The sequence below is a fragment of the Dermochelys coriacea genome, chromosome 13 (genome assembly GCF_009764565.3).
Source record: "Dermochelys coriacea isolate rDerCor1 chromosome 13, rDerCor1.pri.v4, whole genome shotgun sequence".
NCBI lineage: Eukaryota > Metazoa > Chordata > Testudines > Dermochelyidae > Dermochelys > Dermochelys coriacea.
This window is the reverse complement of record NC_050080.1, coordinates 12,344,859-12,357,527: the sequence shown is the minus strand read 5'-3', so window position 1 is coordinate 12,357,527 and position 12,669 is coordinate 12,344,859. Positions and strand designations below refer to the sequence as shown.

General features: G+C 43.3%; 1 protein-coding gene across 3 annotated transcripts in view; it reads right to left on the bottom strand.

Moving 5' to 3' along the window:
- Positions 1-12,669, bottom strand: part of PMEPA1 (prostate transmembrane protein, androgen induced 1) — a 66,925-nt gene that overhangs the window by 21,020 nt on the left and 33,236 nt on the right. The gene's annotated exons all lie outside the window — the stretch shown is intronic.

The window sequence follows — 12,669 nt, the reverse complement described above, 5'->3', positions numbered from 1 at the left end:
TTATTTTCTTTCTAAGGCGGGTTAGTATTATTATCCCCACTTTACAGACAGGGAAAGCGGAGGTGCAGACAGGTTCAAGGGCTTGGACAAGACCATGCAGTGAGTCAGAAAGAAGATTCTTCTGTCCTTTGCTCTGACTTATCACTGTCATTTTCAAGACAAACATTTACACATTAGAGCAGCAGTAAAGATTATATAGAGATGTTACTCTTCAGAGAAGTTAATTCCTTGTGTTAATAAATTAAAGAAAAAAGGGAGTAACGGTTTGATGAGTTTTGTTACTGAAAGAAAGAAAATGTCCATCCTATTTCCTGCTAAAACCACGTGGCTAATTCTCTCTCTTGGATCTGGTCATGGGTGATGGAACAGTTTTCCATTTATAATAATCGTTCAGGCAGTATTTGCCCACATACTCCACACGTCTTCACTTCTTTTTCTCTGAACCCTAACAAATGCCAAAATAATAGCAGCTGCCTCACATCCTCTGTGCCCATGCACTGCGAGTTTGGCTGGACACTAGAGACCTCTGTGAAAGGAAGCATCAAACCAGTGGCATTCTGAATTATTTTAGCAAGTCACTGTCCATACAAGAAAAGTGCTGAGCCAGGACTAAGAGAGGATTAGGGTGCGTATCTGTGTGTAATCCATTCCCTACCTACCTGTGCACCAGATTTAATGCAGGAGGGTCCAAGATGCTGCTTTGGGGAAGTAAATCTCCATTAGGCTCAACCCATATCATCCCATTGGGAAGGTTTTCCATAGAGTTTGGGAGGGGTCGGCGTGGAAGGAGTGTCAAATATGTTTCAGCCTACTCCCAATCCCCCTCTCAGGGATCCGGGTGGGCCCCTTTACAGCTGCACCCCCTTCCCTAGCATCTCCATGGTCCCCTGGTAGCATGGCTCCAGTGGTGCTGTCCTAACTGTTGAACCTCCTGACCTGTGGAAGGTCCAAGGAGGGGGCTATGCAGAAGAGGATCGTTCTATCAGGCTAGGATAGTATGAATCCCTCCCCACATTCTCCCCATGCTCTCCACTCCTTACTTTCCTCTAGCACAGATCTCAGAATAGGGGTCACCATAGCGGGGGAAGGGGGAAGAGAGACAGCCCTAGAGGGAACTGTACCCCTTGTCCAGGTGGAAATGGGGTGATCCACATACCGCGAGTCCCTCTAGGTACAGAGAGGGGGGCACAACCCGGACCAGTAAAAGGCTGGCTTGTTTTTATACAAAGTCAACTCTTTTCAACGTCTTTTTTCCACTGCGCCCTCAGTCAAGTTCCTGCCCCCTCCAACCCTCAAACAGGTCCAGGCGACCAACATAAAAAGTGGTTGTTGAGTAATATGCAAAGGGGGTCGAAAGTCCTGGGTGATGAGGAGAATACAGGAAGAAGGTATAACAAGAAAAGCCCTGTCTATACCAGGGAAAGTTCTAAAAATTCCCCAGTGTTATTAACACCAGGTTATAGAAAGGGGGCCAAAGCTGGGTTTACAATAGAAACTCAGTCGCAGCTTTCATTCACTAGCATCTACCGCTAATCTATATAGCAAGGCTAATTAAATTAGTAGAAAAAAAGAAACAGGAAGTGAGTAAGAATGTCTGAGACTGTAAAGAAGAAAATAGACTGAAAGGAACACAGATTTTATTATATTACAAGTTTCAGAGAAAAAGTTGTTTCCACTGGACTCTAAATCACAGCCCCCTCTTGCACTGCCAATGTCATTATCAGCACTGCCCAGGAGAAGTACTGAGTAGGTTTTCTTTCACCTAGACTGGCTCTGCTTAAGGGGGAATTTGGTTTTATCTTGATTTGGTCATGTTCTGCATAAGTGATAAGGGACTCTCCTGTTGAGTACTAAGGGGAAAGAAAGAGTGTACAGAGATGGAACTTGACTCAGAGTTACAGGAGGGATAAATTGGTAGGTGTTCCTGGACCGGTTTCTTTTCCAGTAAGATTGATAAAATTGCTGTTTGCAAATCAACACATGAAAGCCTTCACCTCTCAAAAAGAGGCCAGTTTCCTCTGAAAACAGGGTATTATTTTTTAATTAAGAAGTTCAAGAAATGGGACAAAATGTTCAGAGAAATGGGACCCAAGAAGTTAATAGAATGGCTAAAGAACTATTGCCGACATTGTACATTTATTTGCCTTGGATTCTGAATTTGTCTAAGCTATTTCAAATAACTTTTGTGGCTAGCTACACTGGGATACTGAACAGGATATCTTTTGTGCAAAAAGATTCCTGTTGCCAGACTACCAGTGCTCAGTAAATGCTATAGGAAGATTATCAGATTTAAAATTTGCCTCTTGAAAATGAACTAAGGGGCAACTTGAGTAACATCCTCCTGAGTATCAGAATAGTTTTCAGAAGACAGGGGACTGAGGACTTCTTTTCACAGTGGGTAGTTTGAGGATGTTCATCTTTAAAGATATTGATTAGAATTAAATTCTAGTCAGTTTCAACATCCTTTTCCCTTAGCCACAGCACTGCTGGAGATAATGCAGGTGGACGGCTGTGACTGCGGACGGTCAATATAAACAAACTGCCTCGCGGCCCGGCCCGCCACCGGATTACCCTGACGGGCCTCGTGCAGTTGGCGGGCCGCAGGTTGCCCACCCTTGGTCTAAGAGGTATAAAGAGGGTTATGTGAATTCATGAAACAGACATGGTTGACAGTGGGAAGGGAGAGAGGAGCTAACAATCTTTTAGGGACTTAACTGACTCTAAACTAGGTTAGCAGCTAGAGTGTAACCTGTCCTGGGAGACACCGCTGTCAGCCACACTAGGATGACTCCCTGTGATTGAGGTGAGCAGCCTTTGGAGCCCTCTTAAAAATCTCACCCAGTGGCTCAAAAAACAGAATCCTGCTTAAAGATGCAAGCATACAGCAGAAATACTGAATGGAGAAGTTTTACTTCTGTGCACTGAAGACGTTTATGCAACGTTTTTCCCTTGCATAGTGCATTGCATACAAAGGTCTTGTTGCACTTTAAATACCGACCCAACTTTGTAGACACTTTTTGGCAGAACTGGGAAAATGAGGCACAGAGAAGTTAAGGGACTTGCCCACGGTCACATAATGAGGCAGTAGCAGAGCTGGGAATAGAATCTAGGTGTCCTGTGTTACTCCTTCATAAAGCATTTGCAACAATTTGTGAAGTCTCACTTTATGAATATGACTCAGCGCAGTGAAGTAAGAGAATAGGGAAGCACTTCTGGCAGAGTTTAGGCAAGTTGGTGTGAAATGCCATCTCACATCAGGAGGAGAATTCACTTAAAACAATAATATTCTGATTGGGTAATATCTTTTCAATTCAACAAAAATACACTGTCCTCTCCTACATCTAAAATAGGTTTGAGCGAAACACAATGAGGTTGAGGAATGTGTTCTGAAGCTTATACAATCTGAAGTGAATTGCTGACTACAATAAAGCTGCAATCTACCATTATTTTCTAAAAGTGGCGGCATTGTGATACATTTGGCCACACACTTCAACTTCCTCTACAATCTCTGGAAACTAAAACATCAACTTATACGGGTTTAAAGGTCCCACTCTCCCAAATGGAGTTTTAAAAATATTTTTTTGGTCTCGGAACAAGGAGTGCGTGCGTGTGCACATATGCGCATGCACACACTTTCCAAGCAAGACAGAAATAACTGGAGGAATTAATAAAAAGAGGTTCAGCAATCCTTTTTTGCTGGGGTAGTGGGTACTTTTGATCATGTGTTGTTTTCTGATTTTCCATTAACACCTCCAGCAGCCAAACGGCTGCCCTAACAATGCGACTCACAAAGCAAAATGTAACAGTTATGTGCACAATCCAAATTTCTATTTTCATCCTGGTTTTCTAATCCTTTCATGCTCCCCCCCGCCCTGGGCATCTTTTGCTTGAACAGATTCCTTGTAGTTCCTGATGGCAATGCTAGTTTGTAGAACCAGCTGTAAAGGAAATACAAAGACAGTGCAAGGTTTTGACTTTAAGACAGGTTCAGGTGTTAATGATATAAGATAAGTAGTGGGAAGGAGAGAGAGAGGATGTCTAAATCATATGGTGTTCACCATAGTGTTCTGCACCCCCATTTGGGATTTTGCGCCAATAGGTCTCCATGCACTCCTCCCCATTTCTAGCTTCCTTAATTCTGTACCTGATAGGCTTGATGGGGGACGGGAAGGAGACACAGTAGGATGCTGGACATACAGAACACTGGGCTGCCATCAATAATAGGAGAGTCAACTCAAGCCTGTGTGGTGACTTGCAGGACTTTTGAACAAGATGACCCACAGAACATGCGGGAGAAAATGAAAAGCAGCTCTTGGAAAAGAGGGAAGAGCAGGAGCCCTGTGTATCCCAGTTTCAGTAGGAAATGCTTTTCACTATTCAAGACTTTGGACTGCTTTAATAATATTGTAACTTTCTGTAACGCAGCCTACCTTTGGGCCAGCTGCCTGGAGGACCCACCCATCTCCTGCACTTGAAGGGAAATGTTGCTGCATGTGCAGTTTCCCAAAGAACAATCCAATTAAGGTTTGGCATTGAAGCCTCAGGCCCACAATCTATCGCTGCAGGGCAGCCAGAGATGCTGCCTTTCACCAGAACTTACGGACCTGATCTTCAGCAGGGCTCAGCACCCAAACTCAAGTGGGAGCGAAAAGGAGATATGGGTGCTCAGAAGCCATGAAAATCAAGTGCTGGTTATTGAAAAGGGGAAAGGGAAGGGGAGAAGAAGATACCCCGTCATGTCTGTCTGTCAACTGTTGACACGCATGGCCAGATACAGTCAGACAACTTCCTTCCTCTGTCATTGAGTTTCAAAAGCATGACTATTATTTGTACTGAAGTAGTGCCCAGAGGCCCCAGTCTAGACTACAGCACTGTTTTGCTAGGTGTTGTACAAAGATAGACAGTTCAGTTCTTGCCATGAAGAGCTTACAGCCTCCCAGCACTCGGCATGCCCTGAAAATCAGGATCTGCCCAAATAGAGACTTAATCACTTCAGTAGAAAACAAACAAACAAAATAAAGCCTGTCCTCCCTGAACCTCATGCTCTAAAGCCAGACACACATGCGGTGAGCGAACAGTAAGGTTTATGTTGGCTAAAGTCTTGTTGGTAACATCAGACGATGCCCTATTGCTGTTTGAGGCAGCAGTGCCTAAATCATGGAAAGGCTAGAGTTCCTCGGAGGTTTAGGAACACGCAGCACCTCTTTGAAGGCAAGACTCAAACAGACAATCTGCTTGAGTAAGAAGAGCTGAGACCGGCTGCAGGGCCACAGATACATGAGTATCTGGCGTAATGCTGTAGTGTTACATGGGTCAAGCAACATGGCCAGACCTTGGACCCCTGTTTTTCCAGACAGAGCAGAGAGTTTGAATACGCGTCCCTGGAGTTTTGTTGGTGATCCAAAAAAAGATTTACAAAGAAGTCTAATATTAACAGTTAGGAATACAGCTTTTAACTTGTGTGTAACAACTGCCTTTTGGACTACCTGCAATGCCTTGATTATCCAAAGGAGAATGTAGGGGCCAATTCCTACTCCTCCACCCACATAGGAACACAAGAAGAGGGGAAAATTCCCCTGGCAGAGGGGCAGCATTGGGCTGACATGAACAGCCTTGCACTTTCCCCAATGTAAGAGGCCTGCTGTCCTTGAAGCTGCTGTAACTTATGCTGGGAGCTGTTTCAGCCCTTACAAGAGCCAGAACTCAGCTGTTGCCCAAAGGTGGCACAGCACAGAATCCAGCTCCTGGTTTATAGATACTGCACTCACCAGATCCCAAACAACACATATTAGGGAGACTCTAATGTTCTTGCTACCAAAGCTAGAGAGGATGGGAAGAAAGGGCAAAACATTAAGATGGTACATTTCTCTAGTTTATCACTTGCACATCAGGAGGATGGTCATTGTGAGAAAATATGGACTGTCAAACATGGCATCTGGTTGTTACTGCACAGATTTGTCCATTTACCTTCCAAATAACATCAGCTCAGTACATCTGTCAACAATGCGTGATAGAAAATAGTGAAAAAAAGAATATAGGACCCCATCCTGCTCTTACATACATTGCAGGAGTTACTATCTCGAAGTCAACGGAATTTTACTGGCAAAAAACATGGACATAAATGAGACTGAAATCAGGCCCATAATAGCCAGCACAGTAGAACTAGGTACATAACTATGGAAGAGTGAGTTTGATTCAGTTCTGCATCATGCATTCTCAGCACACTTAATAGCTAAATTATATTTCCCAAGTCAACATGGTCAACTGTGTTGTACAAAGCAGAAATAACGCTGCACGACATACTGATTCCAGCTTGAGAACTGTAGCACTGGGGGTAAGGAGTAACAAATCACACCGTGACTTAGAAAGGGAGCTAGCTTGCAACAGAAATTGTTGCTCGAGAAAGATGAAACACCAAGATGTCACCCTCCGCGTCAATTCTCAGACCATAACTCCACTTTAATACAGCTCAGTTTTTCATTTGTCAGACTGGATAAGCAAGTGTCATCGGTTACCTGAGTCACAGACAAAGTATGGCCGTGAGTTCTTAGGACCTAGCCTTTTTGGAGAAAATCACCCTCATTTCATAATTGCCAGTTACAGCCACAGTGGCAACATCAGTGTAGATGGGCCTTGGGCATTTTTGCCACAGCATCATCTAGACCTGCTCTGACTATTGCCCTAAAACACAACTTTGTCGCACTTCTGCTAGTTATAGTGCTAAGATGGGAGTTTACCCAAGCTAGCACAGACACAGCCTTAAGGAATAAGAGTCCGTCAAGTTCAAAGCCAAAGCTCCCAGGAACTGAGAAGGATCTATCTGACAATCCTTAGCACTTACTTGAAGCTTTATGATCATTAATGTTAAAAATCAGCAACTTTTTCAGTTGGGTCACCTTTTTGTTTTAAAGTAACTGTAAAAAAGAAAAAAGAAAGAAAAACAGAAAGGTGGCAACAAGTAATTCCAGCACCGTGTTGGGAGAGGTTTATTACATGGCGGGGGGTGGGGGAAGGGAGGAGGAAGCAATGGGGACAGGGAAGAGACTAACCAGTGTTACAGGAGTTGTGGAGAGAGTATATGAACTAAATGGCAATCCCTTAGGATAGTGAGACACTTTTAAAGATTAACTTCCTTTTTTGCCCAGTTTCCCCCCATGAAGTCTTTTGAACCAACATATTTTATGCACGGAGAGACTCCTCCAAAGCCCATTGGAGTTTATGGAAGAACCACAGTTTGTGTACTATACTTTGGAAGCTATTTCCAAGAGCAGGGATGGTCATTTTACTTTTTAAATTCAGAATCTAATTTTATACTTTTAGACCAACTACACTTTATACAAACTTTCAACCCCCTCCTCTAGCCATCGCCAGCCAAAGAGTAAGCAAAAACAGCTACTTCACCATCCCTTGTCAACTCTACAAAGCTACCACAGCTAGATGGCTGCTCAAGTACCAGAAACAAAAGCCCACTGAGTCGCTGAATTCCCCCTTTTATTCTCCTTAGCAACAGCAATAATTAACAGCTGAAGCTTTATGGCACGATCTCTCAGCACCCTCCCACCTCTCCTTCCCAAAGAGAGAAAAGTCAGACCCCAACTCCACCCTTGACCAAAAGATAACAACCACCCCCAGGCTTCCAGTTTTGCATGAGGCCCTTTACAGAGCGTCAAGAAAGTCAGAGAGACTGTGCCAATCACACTGGCATCAATCAGGAGCAACTCCACACAAATCAATGGCTTTACATTGGTGTAAACATCAGAAATCAAGCCCTGTATATACACACTTTGAAAGACAAAAGATGCTTTGGTTAGCCAGGAGTGCTTTAAACGTCTATTAAAACGAGACAGAATAGTCCCATGTACACTGGAAACACTCTGGATCAATTATGTGGTTTGCTGCTGGATAGGATTTTCCCCCCAGCCATCAGAAACTCATGACAAAAGAGCACCTCTCATTTACGAACTTAGCTATAAATACTTTTGCTAACTGCCGTTTAGGAATTTCATTTCCTGCTTGAGCAAGTCCTGTTGAAAGAGGCAATTACCAAATTTGTTTCTAGTTATAGAAATAGATGTTTGTTGCTGCCCACATCTGTTTCACCAAATTGTCAGCTAGGGACTCTCTGAGGAGAGTGAACCTCTTCCAGAGAGAGCTTTGCCACCTCCCCAGAAAACTAACAGCAATTAGATGGACTAAGTTTCCACTCCCATCTTCTTTTAAGCTCTGTCTGTCACCATACTGGAGAGCTGGCTGGTGTTCACAGGACTTTTCGCATGCAGCTCCATACTTACTTGTGACAGTCTAGATCCCCTCTGGTAGAGGCACTATAGATTGTTTTCTGTAGGATAGTAACTGGCTCTGTTTCCTGCTGCTATTGAAAAGCTACTGCAGAATATACATTTGAGCCATTGTCAGAAATATCACACCAAAGCAGGTTAAGTTATGTATGTCCTGAAGTTTTGAATCTGGAGAAGGAATAATGAAATAAAGGGAAAATTACGTGTGTATTCTATATACCTACATATACCCCCCCAGCCCCAAGGAACGAGTGTCTTGTGGGTCAGGCTGTGACCTGGGCATCCGAAGAACTGGCTTCAGCTTCTGGCTTCCTGTGTGACCTCTGACAAATCAATTAATCTTTTTTTGCTTCAGCTTCTCCATAATATTGCCTCTCCCCCAGCACTTTGTTTGACTTGTCTACTTAGGATTTGTGGACTATTCAGGATCTTACCTGCACTAGTCAGTAATTACTGTACATGGGGCACAGTGAGGCTACTTGTGTGAGTAACTTCCCAATATGCATAGGAGAGTCACAACCTATCTAAGGCCTTGTCTACACTAAACAGGTGTTATCGACAAAAGTCAGCTTTTGTCAATAAAACAGTAGAGGTGTACACACTAAAATGCTCCTTCGCTGATGTAACCCCCTGCTATGCCGACATAATAAAACCACCTCAACGAGAGGTGTAGGGCTTATGTCAGTGTAGTTAAGGCAACGCAGCATCTGCATAGACATTGCATTCCTTACATCCATGGTTGGCTGTCATTCTTGTCAATTTCACAGCTTGGCTGGAGCCCTGAAATTGACAAGAAAGCTGGCTCCCCATCCGGAGCCAGGCTGCTGCTTGTTTTCTGCTCCAAGCCGGGCTGCCACCCAGGCTCCCAGCTTGGGCTCCCTGTCCTGCCTCCCAGGGATACCACTGGGAGCATGGCAACCAACCACACTCTGGATGCGGATCTCCCTGTCGGAGGCAAGAAGCCCCAGGTGACTGCCCCCCTGCTCCCGCTGAGAGCAGGGAAGTGAGAAGCCCCAGGGGGCAGCTGAGTGGAGCTGTGAGCCCTGGCTGTCAGTCCCCCACACTGCCCCCCCTTAGTCAGTGGAAGCACTCCTTGTGAGGACACATACCACCGACAGAAAGAGGGTAGTGTGGACATCAGCCACCGCAGTACTGAATGCAGTGGCTGTACATCAATCTAACATAGGTCAATTTATCTCTGTAGGGTAGACATAGCCTTAGGTTACAAACTCTTTGGGGCAGGGATGATCTCTCACTATGTGCAGGTATACCACTAAGCACGATGGGACCCTAGTCTCAGCGGGGCTCTGTAATACAAATAAATAATGATCCCTGCACATATACACCCAGATACACTGCTAGCCTAAGACAGTAATATTTGATAACATCTCACTCTCACTGGTGCTTTGCTTCATCACCTGACAGCTCAGAACTTGGGATCCGATGCACCACAAAGCCATTTTGCAACATTGTATCTGCTATGACCAAGGAAGAGGCTTTTCATGGGACATTCTGCTGATCATGCCTTTCCCTATCCCACTTTCATTATTTAGACAACAGTTCCATTACAGCCCAGGGTTATATTATTATTGTATTACAGAAGCATCAAGAAGCCCTGACTGAAATCTGGGTCCCAATTATGCTAGGTATCGCAAACACATCAAAAATACAGTCCCTGCCTTGAAGATATTACAGGTGAATGTCCCAGTCCTGCAAACACTTAGGCACATGGGTAACCTTTTTTTACACATATTAATTTGTTAGTCTCTAAGGTGCCACAAGGATTCCTCGTTTGTTTGTTTTTTTGCGCTACCACTGAAACCTTACTCAGGCTGGTTATCTTACTGACTCTAAAAGTTCATTAGGTTTTATGGACTCTAATGGGATTCCTTGGGAAGCAAAGTATTTGCAGGACAGGGGACTATGTAGGCAAGTCAAAGCATGGGAGAGAGGAAATGCTATTACTCCATTTTACACATGGGGAAGCGAGGCACAGAGAGACAAAGTGACTTGCCCAAAGTCACGCACGGGGATGTGGTTGGATTTGAAGCCAGATCTCCTCCTAATCCAATGCAGTAACCAAAAGAACATCTTTACATTTTCTTATTTCCTCTACTTTTGTGCTCCCTGCCTGGTTTGGTCACTTTTGTTTATAAGCCAGAGACACATCACAAGGCAGTTGCTTCTGTCAAGTAAGGCAAATGTCAACTGTAGCCATAAAATTTACCAGAAAAAAAAAATCCTGAACACACACACACACACACACACACGCACAAATCTGAAATTGATCTGAATTTCGCCATTTCAGTATTCTAGTTTTAGTCTCAAAATTGGCTTGAGTGCCTAAGGCGGGGGAGTAGATGAGCAGGAATATCATGGGCCTGGTAAAATTACAGAGGAGAGGGTAATAAACTTATTTCCATTACAATTGTGGCCACTGCCTGAGGGTTAACTAACTTCTGGAGCAAGCACTGGTGTTTATGTATTTTTTTAAAAAAGAATAAATCTGTTTTTCACTAATCCAAAGACCATTCCCCTGTTCGTTTTCCAGCCACAAAGATTTTTTTTGAAACAATCAGAAATCTATTTCTATTTAGTATATGCTTTGGTCATTACAGCAGAAGTGGGATTAGTTTGGAATCCTCATGAGACATCTGCTCCCCGCCCCCTTCCAGCGGAGACCTCTCCCACCCTGCACGTAGGAACCAGAAGGTAGATGGACAACGGGGTTGCAGTGGAAAATTTACAGCTATTCAGTGAGGTCAACACCAACAATAGGTTTTCACAAGGGCAAGGGGATGGGGAAGAGACCCTCTTTCATTCTCTGCTCTTGCCTCCCCCCGCTTCCCACTCTTCCCAGATGTGATTTTAGCTTGGCTTCTAATCAGCTTTGTAGGGACCTAAATATCCTGATGTGCTTTTGGCTCTCGTGGTTTTTTAAGTCTGGTTGCAGCAGTGGATGGCTAGCTCTGCTCCCTCCCCTTCCACCTTGGGTATGCCTATGGTGTAGGTAAACACAGTGACCCTGAGAATTTCAGGGGAGTGCAGGGAATAGCAGTTTACATTGCAGTTTGGCTCTGGTGGGGGGTGAAGAGTTTGATGGGGGTGGGCAGAGGGGAGGATTATCCATGGACACAGCTTGTCCCTTTTCCACTGTTTAACAATAAAGTAGTAGCTATAGCAACGGGTTAATTAATGCACCTAATTTGCATAACTAAAACCAGAAACCCATGCAAACCGTGCTGATATTTTCATTCTTAAACCTGGCATACCGAGCTGTATTCTTCTTACTGCAATGTGAATGCACACAAATAATATATATCAAATATAATCATGGCTTTTGTAATGTGATCTGCCTATGCAACTCCAAGAGATACTCATCCTACCTACCTGTATTCTCCCAGAAAAATGTTAGCACTTGCAAGAAAACATATTATAAAGGCAGAAAACAAAAAGGAGAGTGAAGTGCTCCTTAAAAAAAGAAAAAAAAGAAAGTAAAATAATTTGTGGGAAAACCCTACATTCCAGGTTTGGGGAGTAAAAAGATAGCAAATGTAAAGGTTTCAGACTATCATATAACCAGAGGGGGAAATGTCTTCTCACCACAAACATGCATCTGCATGATGTCTAGACAGTCATAAAAAGGGCAATTAAAGTACTGCATGCTGCAGTAAGCTAATGTCTCCTCTCTGAGTCTAAGCAGTTTAACGTACTGCACTAACTTCTCAAAAAAAAAATAAATAAAAGGAAAAAAACCCACGACTGTTTGCAGGGGGAAATATTTTGAAATTCAGTTTTAAATAAGCTGGTAAATTAATTCAATCTTGTCAAATCTTTGCCTTATAAGTTATTACATATCAAATATTCTGCCTGCATCCTGTCTAGACTGTGACAACAAAGGGCATTTAAAGTCCTGTGAGATGCGCAGACAGAGTAGCCATTTAAAGATGCAGTATTGCTTTCTGCATCTGAAACCATTTATCAGATGGAATTAAAATGAAAATATAGTTAGTAATCACTTGAGTTCATAACCAACATTTAAAAAGCAAAAAAACCCCAAACAAACAAAAAAACCCCACTCACAGCTCTCCGATCTATATCCCATCAAAACCATTCCAATAGATTTTTCCAGTGGAATTTGGCTGGCATTTGTTTTTATTAACTAGAGATGTATATATCTTTGTTTGGCAAAATAATCTTTAATACGGATGTACTTAAAGCCCAGCTCCAAGAGTGTTAGGTGATCCACAAGAACATGAAAGAGTGATTTAGAATGGGAAGCCTTTCTATATAAAGGGTTAACTACGAAATGCATCAACGTATATAAATAAAAAAGAAAACCTGAATGTTGCCTTCAAAGCTGCAGGCTTAA